Below are 17,809 nucleotides of genomic sequence, written 5' to 3' on the forward strand. Positions count from 1 at the left end.
CACGACAAATAAACTTCACGTTTCACAATTTAACGTGATAAGATCCTTGGGGAAATTACGAGATGATAAAAACCACATTGTGATGATCATTTGTTAAGTAAACGTGGATTTCAGAATGTAGGGGATATGATGTATGTCGTGGATTAACTGGGTGGCCACACAAACCAGTTTGCCCAGGACAGTCCCTGTTTACATCTGTTGTCCCAGAATCCTGTCATGGCAGTACCCCTTTCACTTTTAAAAGTATGCTAGAATAGTTGGAAAATAAACGTTGTGATCACCCCATTTATAAACTGTGAAAAAGAGCCACAGCTTGGTGCTACATAATTATTCATTCATACACTACATAATGAACTCTACTAGTTTCACCATTGGTGATAAGATTTTTAACATCAACTCCATGTTTGTTGTTGCTGTATTACAAAGGAGACTGAAAGTTTCCAGAATTTAGTGTATCATAGTTCCCAAACTGTGCAGATAAGCACCCTGGGGCACTGCAGTGCAGAATATTTTCCATTTTTGAGGGAGACACAGTTATACTGGACATCTGTGGGACACTGCACAAATCACTAGGTAGTTCATAGTTTCAGCAATAGAGCACTCCTCATTTCTGCCAGTGACATCATCTCTTAGCTGGGGTTTCAGCAGTTGTGATAAAAAGCAATTGCCCATGAAAATAAATGTACAACAGGAAATAGGCGGGCCAATGTCTAATCTGCTTCCACAGCTGGAGAAATTGTGCACTATGCAACAGGTGCACACATCCCATTGGAAAGCAATGATGGTTGTTTAAGAATGAAATAAAAATTTAACATTTATTTTAGTGCTGGCCGCGTGGCTGAGTGGTTGAGTTCGCACGCTACACTGCAGGTGACCCAGTGTTTCGTCGGTTCGAATCCTGGGTGCGAATATGGTACTGCTCATGAAACCACGCTGAGGCAGCATCCCACATGCCACAACTAGAAGGACCCACAATGAAGAATATACAACTATGTATCGGGGGGCTTTGGGGAGAAAAAGGAAAAAAATAAAATCTTAAAAAAAAAATCATTAAAAAAAATATATAACTTTTCTTTTAATTTATGTGTATAATTTTTTCCAAACAATTACCAAGTTGTTGGACATAAATACTTAATAAGTTGTTTGGGCCTGAGTACTTAATAAAAGGAACCGTTCGATACTTCTTTTGGCTTGGGGGCATTGGAAAAAACTACAGAGACACTAAGAGCATTGTGAACAGAGAAAGTTTGGAAACCTCTAGCTCAGTGCCTTAGTGTGGATAGCAGGAATGAAAATATTACTGAGTTTGGGAGAAAGTCTGGCTTTGCTCAGCAAGATTGCAGAGGCAAGACGAACCATCGGAACTTCTTCAGGGGCCAACTGCCAAGGGCTAAAGTGAAGTGAAAATCTTGGCACCCACATCACAGCAAGGGCTAGATGACAAAGAAGCTGGCATTCAAATGAGGATAAAGTGTTGAAGAAGACTCCATGTGGTAAAGCTTTGCGTAGGCTGCAGGCCTGTGTTCCAAATTAGCCCAAGGATTTTGGCCAACTCCAGGGTAATTACCTATGACAACTGTGAAAACTAATTATGAGAACTAACTAGAAGACCTGAGAATAGCACAACTAAAGAGAATATGTTATATACAGTTATAGTATCTAATAAATTTTTGAACTGGTATCAGTTGATAATCTGTCCTTAACTTTGTTCCTGAGACTCCACAGCACAAAAAAATAGTACTTATTTTGATTTGCCTCTGATTTTAATCAGTATTTCTCAGAAGTATTAAAAAGATGGGAGTGTGTCAAACGGACATAGGAACCGGTTTGAAGGGGCTCCCACTGACCAAATCTGGGACACTCTAAGCATCAAAATAAATAAGGAGAGTAATAGATGATTCCCCCTTTGAATAAAATGAAAATCCATGAGTACAATATTGGGGGGGAGGAGACTGAGGGTTCTGGCTTATAGCTGAATGAACTGTGCCAAGTGATAAATGTGGAAGGAGTGCTGGCATTGGAAATCACCATTTTCCAAACATCATAGTAAAGACTGGGTCAGTCAAGAATCATCAATGGGTGCTAAGTCTGGGGGAAAGTTAAATGTTTAGTAGGATCATTGCATGGTCTCGAAGAGTCTCACCAAGGATTGCTTAATAGTTGCAAGGGGAAAAAATAGAAACTATACAGTGGCTTGATCTAGTCATCAAGATTACCATCACCAATGAAGGGCTTTCAGACATCATGGTGCCTCCTAATGTGATTCCTGGAAAAGACAAAATGTCCCTTAACTAGTGGTCCAGCCAGGGATATATAACCTGAATTTAATCATGAGGCAACATTAAACAAATCCAAAATAAAGGTCATTCTAGTAAATAACTAGCCTGTATTCTTCAAAACTGTTAAAGTCATGAAAGCAAAGAAAAGCTGAGGAACTGTTCCAGATGGAAGGAGGATAAACAGACATGACAACTAAATGCATTACATGACCCTGGACTGGCTCCTATTCCGGAGGGGAAATGCTTTAAAGGATATTATTGGGACAATTGAAGAAACTGGAACATGGACTGTAGATTATGTAAAATGTCATATCAATGTTAAATTTTCTGAAGTTGGCCACCAAAATTAGATAAGAAAATATCCTTGTTTTTAGGAAATACGTACTGAAGTATTAAGGGATAAAAAATGTCATATCTGCAATCTAGTCTCAAATGGTTCAGAAAAATAAATAAATAATATGTGTGCAAATACACACACACACACAGAATATAAAAAGGTGTATGGAGAAAAATATTAAAAGTTGGTAAACCTGGGTAAAAGATATACGGCACTTCTCTGTACCGCTTTATAACTTTTCTGAAAATTGGAAACTCAGAATTTTTAAAAAATAAAAAAAAAATTTGGTGCTCTTCTGGAGCCAGACAATTTCCTTTAGAATCAGAGTAAGTAACGCGAGAGATGGAAGAGAACTAAGGGTTTATTTAGCCTGATCCACAACTCTTACATATCAGGAAACTCAGGCTCAGAGACACCATGAGTAGTTTCTTAAGGTTATCATCTTAGCTGCCAGAACAAAGTTCAATAGATGGGGAGCTTAAACAACAGAAATCTATTTTCTCACAGTTTGGAGGCTGAGAAGTCCAAGATCAAGGTGCCAGCCGATCTTGGTAAGAACTCGTCCTGGCTTACAGACGGGCGCACTCTTCCTCTTCTTAAAATGCCACCAATCCCATCGGATTAGGATTAAGACCCCACTGTTCTGACCTTTCTAACCTAATTACCTCCTAAAACTCCTATCTCCAAATTCAGTCACAATGGGAGTTAGGCTTCAACATATGAAGGGGGGTGGGGTGGACACAATTCAGTCCACAGCAGTTTAAAACAATTTATTTGGTGCAGAATTAACTGCTGACCCATTCAGCATAATTTTTTTTTTTGAGAAAACCTATTTCAATTAAAGAAAAATGACATTAGAGTCTAAATCTGAAAACTGGAATCTGGGGTCAGGACTCAGCTTTTTCTTGTAGATGCTTTTTTATGGGCATGTATATGCATCTTGAAGTTCTCTGTGTGTAGAAAGTAATACCTTTGCTTGATGATGTAAAGTGATTTTTCAAAGTTATATATTAAAGTTGTAACTTAGGGGAGAAGTATAAAAAAGTTAATAGATTGCAAATATCATCAGTGGGCTGAATTGATCCAAAAGAAGTTAATTTATTTAAAGCCATTAAACCACAAGTCAATAAAGACCTTATTGTTTTTTGTTTTTGTTGAATCTCATGCATCAATATAAAGCCTGTGGGTATACTTACCAGGCCAGAAACAATTAAGTAAATTATACTCAAGAACAACCTACCAAGCTTTTCGTATGTTCTGATCCAATACTCCCACATCCATCAAACAAACGCCTAACTAACCATGTGGATTTTGCACAATGCCCTAAAGGCCAGAAAACTTGGATTCCAGAGCTGGAGTTTCAGAGGCTTGGGCGCTCATTAAATACTTGTCAGCTTAATTGCTTGTCTCTCTCTTTTGATGAAGTGGGCCAGCCTCCCAACTATATCCCTGCACCATCTCTCAAGCCCGCCCCATCCAGCCATTAAGGGATAAGGCCTGATTATTCACTCAAAGAAAAAACACGAAACAAAGTTAACCCAGGAGTTTCCTAAATCCCTTATTTCAAAAATAAATGCCAGAAAGAAGAAATACATCAATCTCTTCCTTTGCCCCATTGAAGACACACTAGATGGCGTTAAATGACTAGAGGCTCAGAAAAGAGGCCAGAACACAGAAGCACCTGTGCTATTTGGCCCTGATTCCCCTCCAACCTCCCAGGTGCCTCTCACTCTTGTCTTTCCACCGCTTTCAGCCACTTCTCTAGTCCTATTTTTTGTACTGTTACACTCCCAATTCCATGTCACCCCCCCCACCCCCCACCGCGTTGACCAATTCCTGACCCACCTCACTTGTACCCAGGAGCCTTGGTGACAAGTCAGCTCTTCTCCCCTCTTCCTCCCTGTCCTCCTGGAATACACAGGCCAGAGTTTTTCTAGAGGACTTTTGTGGGTGGGTGGGATGGAGGGAGAGGAAGGGGATAGTGAAGCTTTGCTGCTTCCTGTGGTCAGGACTCAGGCAAGACTCTGCAACGTGAGGCAGAAGCCTCGTCGGACTCACTCTCCTCTATGCTGCAGCTGGAGCTGTAAGGGCACTTTTCCAGGGGTCTCCTAAATTAGAACAGAAAGCAGGGCCCTCACCCCAGATTCCACCACTCAGCTATCCAGCCCATTCCCATCACTTGGAATGGGAAGAGTTGACTACACCCAGTTTTCCCCGACCACATAAGGCTGCATATGTTTCAGGAGGGGCTGCACTCCACCCCATCATTCTCTGTCTTTTCCCATTGATAGTCCAGTGCCCGATTCTTCCCTGGTGGGCAGGAAGGAAGCCATCACACCACAGACAGAAGCACTGTATTCAGACTGCACATACTGCCCTCTTAATAACGATTGTCTGAACAACTGGATAAGGAGGAATGCTTTGATTTGGGAAGGACTGATGCTTCCTTGCTTGCCCCATAAGGGTAGCAAGAAGTAAAATCAAAGTGTTGTTCCTTGTCTCAACAAGAAGTAAACACTGGCATTGAATCACATCAGTGTTTACGTAATATTTACAAATGACCTCAGATCAGCTGGGACAACAGCCTCTGCTCCCATGTGTGAATCAATGAAAGCGCAGAGAGGTTAATGATTCCCAAAGTCACACCATTATTTGGTGACAGAGGTGGGACTAGAACTCAGGTCTCAGCTCTTAGGCCAGAGTTGTCACACTGCACCATGCTTGTCCCTGTATTAGACCAGCCTTATCAAAATACAGCAGCTTATTTAAATCTATGATCCACATGCACTTTGGGAACATTAGATTTTTGAGGCAAATGGTTTTCTTGACCTTACGCAGAGCTGAATTTTGCTGCTTATGCTAACCTGGCTTATTCCCCCAGCACATGAAGAAATTCTATGCCAACGTTGCTCTGAGAATCTTGAGGTCTAATCGCTTTCAGTTCACTCTTTCCTAATAAAACCTGGGTTCAGGAAAGGACCCACTAGGAATCATTTATACTTCAGTGTAGGAATAAATAAGTCCTTCAATTCATTTTTATGGGCCTCCTGGTATACAGGAATATAACATGCATAGCATCACCTATAAAAGCTTCTTGCCAAAAATGTTTGACCTGAAACTACCCAAGCCTCTATGTAGACCTAACTTCCAGTTTATACGAAATTCAGAAAACGGAGATAAATTAGATGACACCATGAAGAAATAACTAGACAAATCCAGAGGATGAGACATTCTCTAAGACATCTGGCCTGCTGTCTTCAAAACATCAATGTCAAGGAAAAAAATAAAAACACCAAAAAGATGAGGAGACAGCTCTATGTTTAAGAGACTAAAAAGATATAACCAATAGTAATATGTGGACCTTTATTGGATCCTGGCAAAACAAACAAACAAAAAGCTATGAAAGAGAAAATCAACCCTTATAGCAAAATGTGAACAATTGTTGAATCCAGGTAGAGAAATTTATCCTTCAATTTTTCTGTATGTTTTAAACTTTTCACAATAAAAATCTGAAAAAAGAAATATGTTTTATCTTATGCATCCTAGAAATTTCTGGATTTTAATGCTATTTTTCACTAAAAGTTGAAGAACTTAATTCCTTAGGAATGGGATTTCAGGTATCAGAATGCGATTAGGGATATATTTTTTTAGAACAGAGAGGTCCTTCCTGGAATCCATAATCGGTCTAAGTAGCCCCTTGCCCATCAATTGCTAAGGTTTGTCCCGTATATACCAGGACCATATTTTTGGAATCACCAAATCAAGACATGTGGTCTGACAAAGGATGTTTTCCCTACTTCTGCTTTTAATCGCATGAAAGCCTTACAAAGGCATAAAAATCAAAACACGTGTAGATATGATTTTTCTGTTTAATAATGAATCACCTTTTTTGAAAAATAACACAACTAAATGAAATTATGCTGTTTCCAGAAGATTTCGAACACGCTTTCCATACCTTATAGTCAACTCCAATGTGATTTACAGCAAAATCTTTCTTTAACTTTTTACAAGGTCAACTTAATAATCTATCATGACATATATTGGGGATAAAAACGTCTTCCTTGTCTTTTATTCTTAACTTTTAATTTCCTTTTTGAAGCAAGCTTCCAGTTTTGACCTTCACAATTACTAAGGAAAATCAGATTGCAGTAATTAGGATATTGCAGAAACATCATCTAAAACTGTGGTTTGATTAGTCTATTAAGCAACCACAGTGTCAACTCCTGAGAATTTTAAACTGATTTAATTTTAATACGTGGTGCGCTATTCTATTTTATGATAGCTGAAACATTTGCAGAGTAAGTCAGAGGCAGCATACTTATTTAGAATGTTATAAGGGAAAAAGGGAAACCTGCAGAGTAGCAGATTAATGGAAATGTGTATTTTCTGAACATTAACAAATAGAATTTTCACTTGAGGGTAACATCCAAGTAGCTAAAATGAACATTTTACTTTGGAGGCTTTTTTTTCCAGGCAAAGAAAAATTGCTTTATATTTTCACCTAAGCTTATTCTATCAAGAAAAAAATGTGAAGGGCAGAACTCCAGAACCATTAATCAAAATTTTAAAATTTGCTGGAAATAGACATTTCTCAAGGGCTTATTTGGCCTATTTTATTTAATATTTCTCATCTCTGTAAATTTTATTCAGCATTTTAACCTGAAAACCTGCTTTCCCCCCCTCCTACCCCTGTAGTTAATTCTTACAACTATCTTCATTAAGTGAGCGATGTTTTCATTCCAAGTCAATGGATGGGGGACTAAGCAAAGAACAGAACTGTTCTTAGACACTTGATTGGAGGGTGTCCCAAGTGCTTAGAGCCACAGGAGGAAGACCATGACAGAACTGCTTCCTTTGCACCTGGAAATTGACCTAATCAAGGCAGGATGATGAAAAGGGGGCTTCCCACTTCCTGCACTTACGATAGAAATATTTCATAGGTAAAATAGAATATTTTCCAGCATTGGGCAAAACTGATTTTTTTAAAGAATGTGTCAATTAGAACATAATGAGTTTAGCTATAAACACAACAGTATTAGAAATACTAACTAGTAAAGCTAAGATCAGAGAACAATTATTCAAAGGTAGAAGTTTTTATAATGAAGCATCAAAGTGAGCATTAAAGATCAGTCCTTCTAAACAACAACAAAACTTCAGTGAAATCCCTAGCAAGCACAAGACTTGCAAAACATTTACTTCTTCCGTAGAGGGTGAGGTTCAAGGAAAAAAGTGAGCTGTATGTGGTCAGTGGTGTGTGAAAAAGCAAGGGGTTCGGCCTGGAGTGGGGATGGAGAGCAGATATGTGTGTGGAGAGAGAGGCAGAGAGAAACTGAGAGAGCAGAGACAGCAACACACAACCTGTTGCTTTAAAACCCCACAAATGAATAGAAATGGCCAGGCTCACTGGTCTTTTACGTAAAACCCAGAAAAAAAAAAGTAAGTGCTGGGAAAATGAAACATGGGAATTATGGTCATCATGATGCAAGCTGATGATACAGGAATGAATGAGATCTCCCAAGAGGGCACGTAAATGAGGAGGCAGAGGAAGTAATGCTTCAGGGCAGTGTTTTTAAACTGGGGGTGATTTTGCCCCTCCAGGGGACATTTGGCAAAGTCTAGAGGCCTTTTTGGTTGTCACAACTGGGGAAGGAGGTAGAGTCCAGGATGTTGTTAAACCCATACAATGCACAGGACAGCCCCCCACAACCAAGAATGATTCAGCTCAGAACATCAATTTAGGGAATAGGCAGAATAAGAAGCCAGCAAGAGAGAGACCGGGAAAGTGATGAGTGAGATGGGAGAGAGTGGTACTGCCGAAGGCAAAGGAAGAAAGCGTTTTAACAACTGAGGGATGAACAGGGCCAAATGCTCCTGCTGCTAAGTGAGAATAAAATTGCCTTTGGCTCTCTCATTTAAGAGGTTATGAGTGCTGATGGAGAAAACAGACTTGGTAAAGCAATGGGGGCAGAAGTCAGTCTACAACAAGGGCCTGAGAGATCAGGAGGTGAGGACACAGGTGGCTGAGTGGGGACATAGTTGGTAAACAGAGGAGGAAGACAAGACAGGAGGCAGGGAACAACTCTGTGTTCAAGGTGAGGAGACTCCTGTTTCCTCTACTTTTTCCTGTGAAATAAAAATAAAAACTAACATTTACTGAGCACTTATTATTTTTATACCAGCATGGTCTGAGTGTTTTACGTGTATTGCCTTATTTAAAACTCACAATAACTATTATTCCATTTTACAGAGGAGGATATCAACACAGAGTTGAAGAAATGTGCTAAAGGTCACAGAGGCCTGAAGTGGTGAACTTTGAACTTGGAAGTGTTGGGAGGTTCTCCTAAGCTTGGCAGGGCTCATGGTCGCCCTATGCAGGTGTTGCTGCTGCCACCTTTCAGTTGCCCAGCCTGATGGCTCAAATGCAGCCTCCAAAGTCCGAGAAACTGGTCATCAGAGCCTTACAATGCCAACTAACCCTGGTGCTCACTCTATTCATCCATTCCTAGTAGGAGAGCTAATGAAATAACACTAGGATGCTGTCACTTTCCAACCAGGTTAGAATGGTGGGTTTACACTCCCCAGGAACTCACCAGCTGTAGGATTCCATATGACTAATCCTTGCTCAGTCCTCCAAGCAGGAGACAGCCTGGCAGGATGTCTGTCTGGACATGGTTGCCATGGTCCTCACCTTGGCGATCCTCTCCCAGAATCTCCTCAGTCAGGGAAGGGTGGGAATCCACAGGACTGAGGGATCTAGGGATCTAGGATTTTGCAAGCTCAAGCACACCTGCTCAAGGGGTTAGTCAAGAACTTTCAAAGGTGAGCACCAGTTTTCAGGGTTACTCTGGCCTGGCAAACACAACTCCAGCACTCATGCTTTTAACCATGGCATCATTTTGCCTCCTTCTACAACAGTGCTGGGAGAATTGTCTGAGAACGAGCGAGACCAGAATGGGATCAGGAACTTAACACTGTGACGAAAACTGAGAGCTCCTTCCCTGTGGCATATAAAAGGGAGCTAAACAGGGACAGATGAAAGCATTGCTCACAGTTTTGAGACCCTATCTGTTGGTATGGGGCCTCAAATGTTGGTAGTACTGATACTGTATGTAAAACTTTGAAATTTTCTTCAGCAATATCCTATAATACAGGTGCAGAATTAGAGAAAGGTCAGGTTCATTCAAGGTTGGACTAGGTAAGGATAATGCTTGGAACACGGTAGGAATTCAGCAATACAGAAGGAAGGAGGCAGCAAGAGAGCAGGCAGCAGGATTAAGAGTGCTAGGAATGAGTTTACACCAGTTTGGACCACTGGAGTCCAGACTGAGTAGGGGGAGTAGTGAAGCCAAGTCAAGGATGATGAGATGGACGGTTGAGGCTCATCTGATTGGGATCCTAAGTGGAAGCCCGGTTGGATGGACCCTGAAGCTCATGTCAGGGGAGATGACATCAAAGGTGATGCTCCAAATAATGTTCAATCATGTCATTAAAAAAGATCTGCTTCAAACACCCCAGCTGAAAAACCACAACAATATAAATAGGCAGTTCAGACAAAAAGAAACACAAGTGACCAATAAACATACACAAAAAGCTTAAGCTAGCTTAAGCTAGCTTATAGAAGTGCAATAAAACAATAGAATTTTCACATCTTTCAAATTGGCCCAGATTAAAGGGTCTATTAATGCCCACAACTGGACACAGGGCAGGGAGTTTCATCTGTAACTTTGCAATTTTAAGTGCTTGTGCCTTTGGACACAGAAACAGCATTTCCAGGCATCAATCCTTCAGAAATACCCTCACCTGTGATAGGGTAGGTGTGTACAGGGATTTCAATGCAGCATTTTTTCTATAGTTGTAACAGCTGCCACTATAAATCACGGCCTTCATACCTGCCTGCACCTTCGTCTTGGTAGTGGTAGGGTTTCTGCTCTCATATTCCTGTGACTCTTCAAAATTCACTTCTCTCCTCAGTTGCCTCCCCTATCACTCTCAAGAAGAAATTGCGGCCATGGTGCATTTCCTCATGTGCCTTCCCCAAAGTCTCTATATCCAAACTCATCTCAACACCTGCCTTTACTGGTCCAGGAGGATGAGGTGAACTCTACCCATCTCACTCCACCTTAAGGTCAGTACTTGCCCGTGGAGCCCATCGTCTCAGACATTGTACCCCATTAATTACCCACTTCTGACTATCATCAATCTTTCCTTCTCTACTCCCCAGTCTTCAGTTTAGAATAGTACACAGTCCATTCCATGCTAAAAACAAAATAAAGCAGCTTCTGAAAACCCTTCTGAAAGGAAAACCTCAATTTCCTTCTCTACGCTCAACTAGTACCACACTCAGACTTCTAGCCGCCAAATGTGTGTTTTTTTCCACACCAAGCAATTCTCTAATTCTCTGTGGACACCAACTGGGTATTCTACAGTTCAATTCACTGCGGAATTACCATCAGACCCCACAGGTTAAGGGCTCAGTCCCACAAGACTGCCCCCACTTCAGATGCCAATTGTAAGTCCAGGTTATCACCTGCACCTCTGACAAATAAGCTCTAAATCTGAGGTTCCCACCAGCCCCTCCTTGGGCTCAATAATTCGCTAGAATGGCTCACAAAACTAAGGGAAAGACTTTACTTTGGTTTTTGAGTTTATTATAAAGGATACAACTCAGGAACAGCCCGACGGAAGAGATGCATAGGGCAAGATACAGAGGAAGGGGCACAGAGCTTCCAAGCCCTGTCCAGGTGCACTCTCTCCCAGCACCTCCATGTGTTCACCAACCTGGAATCTCATTGTTCAAGAGTTTTCATAGAGCTTAATCTCCAGGACCCCTCTCCCCTTCCTGGAGGTGGAGGGATGAGATTGAAAGATCCCATTCTCTAATCACTTGGTCTTTCTGGTGACCAGCTCCATCCTGAGACCATCTAGGGGCCCCACCCTGAGTCATTTAATTAGCATAAACTCAACTCTGATCTAAAGGGGCTCCTTATGATTAAGAGACACTCCTTTCATTCAGGAAATTCCCAGGGTTCTAGGAGCTCTGTGCAAGGAACCTGGGGCAAAGACCAAATATATTTCTTATTATATCACATCCTCCTACAGCTTCCTTGACCCTGCCTCCTCTTTAGGGCTGGCCCTCTCTTGATTTTTCTCAGCTCCTCAGGTCTAAATTGCATTTCTCCATTCATCACTCCCTAACCGCTGCTCAATCTTTATTATCCAGATGCCTCTCCTCTCCCCTACACTCTACTAAAATGACTCCAGAAAATTTGCCTGCACATTGCCAAAACCAAAGGATGCTTTTTAAATCTTTGCCTTCCTGAACTTCAGCTAGATACCTGCTTGCTATTGAATGTCTATCCCTCTGGCTTCTGTGCTGTTATTTCCTCCTCTGTTGTTTTTTTTTACCATTCCTTATTCATCTTCTCACTGCTCCTGTGCCTGCAACTAACGCCTTGGTATTTCTCATGGCTTGTCTATGAATCATGCCGCCCACCATCAACCTTGTCATTTTATATGCTCTCCTTGGGGGGATTTAATCCACTCTCAGGATTTTAGTACCATTTAACTCCCATATATGTATCTGTAGATCTCAAACCCTGCCCACCAATTTGAGCATCTGATTCATGTGTTTGACTGTTTCTACAGATCTCTAAAGCTCAACAGATCCCAAATGTAATTTACCGTTCCTCTACTCTTTCCAGTTCAACACTGAAAACGTTAAAATACTGCCCAAGTCAGGAAAGTGCACCTCTCACGTATAATCAATCAACAAGTTCTTTAATCTGCAGAGTCCTCACACCTGTCCCCGACGCTGCCCTTTGCAGTGAGGTGCTTCAGGCCTTATCATCGACTGCCTGATTTACTGCCACAGTTTCCTAACTTGGATCCCTGCAGGAGCTCAATCTTGCTTCCTTAAATTCATCTTCCATACTGATGCCAGAATAAGCTATCAAAAATGTAATTCTACAGTCAATAAAGATGGCAAAAGATCTCATAACATGTAAAAACATTCATGATATATTGCTTAGTGAAAAAAAGCAGGCTCCAAAACAGTATATCCATTATGACCCCAGTTTTGTTTTTTTTTCTTTTGAGGAAGATTAGCCCTGAGCTAACTACTGCCAGTCCTCCTCTTTTTTTGTTGAGGAAGCCTGGCCCTGAGCTAACATCGTGCCCATCTTCTCTACTTTATATGTGAGACCCCTACCACAGCATGGTGTGCCAAGCAGTGCCATGTCCACACCCGGGATCCGAACCGGAGAACCCTGGGCTGCCGAGAAGCAGAACGTGCAAACTTAACCGCTGCACCCCCGGGCCGGCCCCCATTTTTGGTTTTTAAAAATGTTTATATATGTTCCAAGAAATGAAATGAAGAACATACATCTAAATATTAACAGGGGTTATCTTTCAGTGGTAGGTCATGGGTGATTTTCTTTTTTTTATTGATTTAGTTTTCCAAGCTTTCTGCAATAAGCACATATTATTCTGGAATTAGCAGCCAGATAAATCTCACAAATCTAACAGTGTCAATTTCTTCCTTAAAATTCTGAATTAGCTCTCTGCTGGCAGGATGAAGCCCACGAATTTTTTCACAGCAGACAAGGCTGTCCACGACCTGGCCACCACATTCCTCTCCAGCCTCATCTCCTCTCTAACCATATAAAGCACTGGTTCTCAAACATTAGGGTGCATCAGAATCACTGGGCCCCACCCTCACAGTTTATGGTTCTGTAAGTGTGGGGTAGGGCTCAGGAATTTCTAACAACCGATGCAGATGCTGTTGGTCTGGGGATACATTTTTTAAAATTATTATTGTGGCAAAATATACATAACACAAAATTTACCATATTAACTATACGTATATATTTTTTTGTGAGGAAGATTGGCCCTGAGCTAACATCTGTGTTAATCTTCCTCTATTTTATGTGGGGTGCCACCACAGCATGGCTTGATGAGTGGTGCTAGGTCCATGCTGTGCCTGGGATCCGAACCTGCAAACCCTGGGCTGCTGAAGCAGAGCACACAAACTTAACCACGATGCCACTGGACTGGGCCCGACCATGTTAACTATTTTTAAATGTACAATTCAGTGGCATTAAGTATATTTTCAGTGTTGTGCCACCATCACCATTATCCACTTTCAGAACTTTCTCATCATTCCAAACAGAAACTCTGTACCTATTAAACAAAAACTCTCCCTTTCGCCCTCCACCCCTCCCCTGGCAAACCTCTATTCTACTTTCTGTTTACGAATTTGTCTACTCTAGGTACCTATATGAGTGGAATTGTACAATTCCATTGTTTGTATATACTACATCTTATTTATCCGTTCGTCTATAGATGTACATTTGGGTTGTTTCCACCTTCTAGCTACTGTGAATAATCCTGCTATGAACATTGGGGTACAAGATCTGTTTGAGATCCTGCTTTCTATTCTTTGGGATATATAGCTAGAAGTGGATCATATAGTAATTCTATGTTTAACTTTCCGAGGACCCACCATACTGTTTTCCACAGTGACTGCATCATTTTACATTCCCACCAGAAATGCATGAGGGTTTCAATTTCTCCATGTTCTTACCAACACTTGTTCTTTTCTGCTTTTTAAAATAATAGCCATCTTAATGGGTGTGAAGTGGTTCTCATTATAATTTTTATTTGCACCTCCCTAATGAACTGGGGCACATTGTGAGAATGATGATCTGTAGTTCCCTGAACAGACAGTATTATTTACAACTTCATGCTTTCACTCTGCTAGTCACTCTGCCTTGAATCATCCTTGGTTTCCTCTATAACTCTGGTTCATCCTTTAAGTCACAACTCAAATGTCATCTGTGAAAGCCTTCTCAGAACCTCTCGGTTGGGCTAGTTGACCTCAAAGAACCCCTGAGAGGCTCAGGCCCCAGGAGCACCAGGTGCTATGCAAGGTGGGCAAGGCAGAGTGGGGAGAGTAAAGCACTGGACTAAAAGCAACTGATTTGGTTGAAAGTCTGTACAGGGAGCTGATGAGCCCCAAGAACACATCCCCCATGGCAAACGGCCAAGTGGCAGCTACAGAGGTCCCACCACTTGGATTTCCCTATAAGACTGAGTTTGCCATTCAGCTGCCAAGAGTGCAGTTACCTGACAGCCTCAGCCTACAGAGCCTGCAGTCTCCACCTCACTTCTTTCTGAGCAGCCTCCAGCCCATGACTGAGCATAACGGTACACCTGGCATTTCTGTCCAGTGTGGGACTTTGCAGCACTGACCACATGCTGGATAACAGCTATGCAGCAGACCTAGAATGCAAGTGATATATTCCACCAAATATATGACACCATCAGTTTTAAGAAGCATGATTATTTCATATACCACTAAGAAAAACACAACCTAAAAATTATCCTAAGACATAATAGATTTCCTAATTTCAGAAATGTTGAATAGTGAAGAAGCGTGGGTCTTGGTATCAATTAAACACAGTAGTTCAGATTGGAAGATGGAGGGCTCCAAGAGTTAAGTCCCCAAGAATGAAATGAAATTCAGGTGGACGCCAGCCCTGTAGCTGAGTGTTTAAGTTCCTGTACTCCACTTTGGTGGCCCAGAGATTGCTGGTTTGGATCCTTGGCATGGACCTACACACCATTCACCAAGCCATGCTGTGGTGGCATCCCACATAGAACTAGAATGACTTACAACTAGGATACACAACTATGTACTGGGGCTTTGGGGACAAAAAAGAAAAAGAGGAAGATTGGCAACAGACATTAGCTCAGGACTAATCTTCCTCAGCAAAAATAATAATAATATATATGAGAATATCTTTAAAAAAATGAAATCCAGGGATTATCTGAAATATTTGAGCATTTAGGAAGGAACTTATTAACTACGACAGAACTGATGGAAAAATTAAAGATAGCACTTAGAAAAGAGAAAAGAAAAATGAAACAATTACTAACTCCAGGAAAAACCAAAGTTAAGAATTATAATAATAACACTATTCTTGACTCTATAATAAAAAATACATATTTAATTACAATATAAAATACTAACTCAATTTAATTAAAATTTAATGTGGTTTTACCGTTTTGGGAAGATTGGAAGAGAATGGGAAGTTGGGGGGATAGCAAGAGAGGTAAATTCTCATCTATTATTACAAGAAGTTGATAATAAGAGCAGTATAAACATGCCACTTAAAAACATAAAAAGAGATGTCAGAATGGGGGAATATGATGGTGGAAGAGAAGGCTATGCAGAAAAGGAAAATATCAAGGATGACTACGATGACTACCAGGTTCCATTTATTAAAATAGGGACCACCAGGGCCTTAGGATCATATTGAGATTGAAGTGCTCCAAAGGCATCAATTTGCAAATATCAAGTAGGCAATTGGATACATGAGATTTCAAACTGGAGATCAGAAGCTCAGAAAAGAGATCTTCGCTAGAGATAAGAAATTGAAATTTGAAAAGACAAAAAAAGATGGTAATTGAAGCCATGGGAGTAGACGGCATTTCTCAAAAGGGTTTTAGAATTCCTGTGGTAGGGGTGGGATGGAAGCCAGATAGCAGCAAGTTGAGTACAAAGCAGGTGAGGAAAGGCAGACAGCTTTCAAAGGCCCCTTGGAGACTAAAAGCTTTCAACATAACTCAGCCAATTTCTTTATTTTTAAGGTTGCTCTTAACTTTAAGACTTTATTTTTTTAGAGCAGTTTTAAGTTTACCACAAAATTGAGAGAGAAGTACAGAGATTTACCATGCATTGCTTGTCCCCACATACGCAGAGCCTCCCCCATTATCAACATCACTCACCAGAGCGGTACATTTTTTACCAAGGATGAACCCACACTGACATATCACAATCACCCAAAGTCTGTAATTTACCTTAGGGTTCACTCTTGGTGGTGCACATTCTATGGGTTTGGACAAAGGTAGAATGGCATACATCTAGCATTACGTTATCATACAGGTATTCACGCTGCCCTAAAAATCTTCTGTGCTCTGCCTATTCATCTTTATCCTCCCCACCCGGCAACCACTAATCTTTTTAGTGTCTCCAGTTTTCCCTTTTCCAGAATGTCACATAGTTGGAATCATACAGTATGCACCCTTTTCAGATTGGCTTCTTCCACTTAGTAACACACACTTCAGGTTCCACGTCTTTTCATGGCTTGACAGCTCATTTCTTTTTAGGGCTGAATATTTCACTGTCTGGATGTACCAGTTTATTTATCCATTCACCTACTGAAGGACATCTTGGTCACTTCAAAGTTTTGGCAATTACAAATAAAACTACTATAAACATCCTTGTGCAGGTTGTCGTGTGGACATGTTTCAACTCTTTTGGGTAAATACCAAAGAGTGTGATTGCTGGATCATATGGTAAGAGTATGTTTAGTTCTGTAAGAAGCTGCCAAACTGTCTTCAAAGTGGCTGCACCATTTTGCATTCCCATCAGCAATGCATGAAAGTTCCTATCGTTCCACATCCTTGTCAGCATTTGGTGTTGTCAGTGTTCCAGGATTTGGCCATTCTAATGGGTGAGTAGGGGTATCTTGTTTTTTTAATTTGCATTTCTCTGATGACATATAATGTAGAGCATTAATTTGTTTTTACACTTTTTGTATAAAGCTTAGTGGTTTTTTTTTTTAGAGTTATTGATAGGTTACAATCTTGTGAAATTTCAGTTGTACATTAATGTTTGTCATTCATGTTGTAGGTGCACCACTTCACCCTTTGTGCCCACCCCCCACCCCACCTTTCCCCTGGTATCCACTAAACTGTTCTTAGTCCATAATTTTAAATTCCTCATATGAGTGGAGTCATACACAGATTATCCTTCTCTCGCTGGCTTATTTCACTTAACATAATTCTCTCAAGGTCCATCCATGTTATTGCAAATGGAATGATTTTGTTCTGTTTTGCAGCTGAGTAGTATTCCATTGTATATATGTACCACATCTTCTTTATCCATTCATCTGTTGCTGGACACTTAGGTTGCTTCCACGTCTTGGCTATTGTAAACAGTGCTGCAATAAACATTGGGGTGCATAGGACTTTTGGGATTGCTGACTTCAAGCTCTTTGGATAAATACCCAGCAGTGGGATGGCTGGATCGTATGGTAGTTCTATTTTTAATTTTTTGAGGAATCTCCATACTGTTTTCCATAGTGGCTGCACCAGTTTGCATTCCCACCAGCAGTGTATGAGGGTTCCT

The sequence above is a fragment of the Equus caballus genome, chromosome 17 (assembly GCF_041296265.1).
Source record: "Equus caballus isolate H_3958 breed thoroughbred chromosome 17, TB-T2T, whole genome shotgun sequence".
NCBI classification, from domain to species: domain Eukaryota; kingdom Metazoa; phylum Chordata; class Mammalia; order Perissodactyla; family Equidae; genus Equus; species Equus caballus.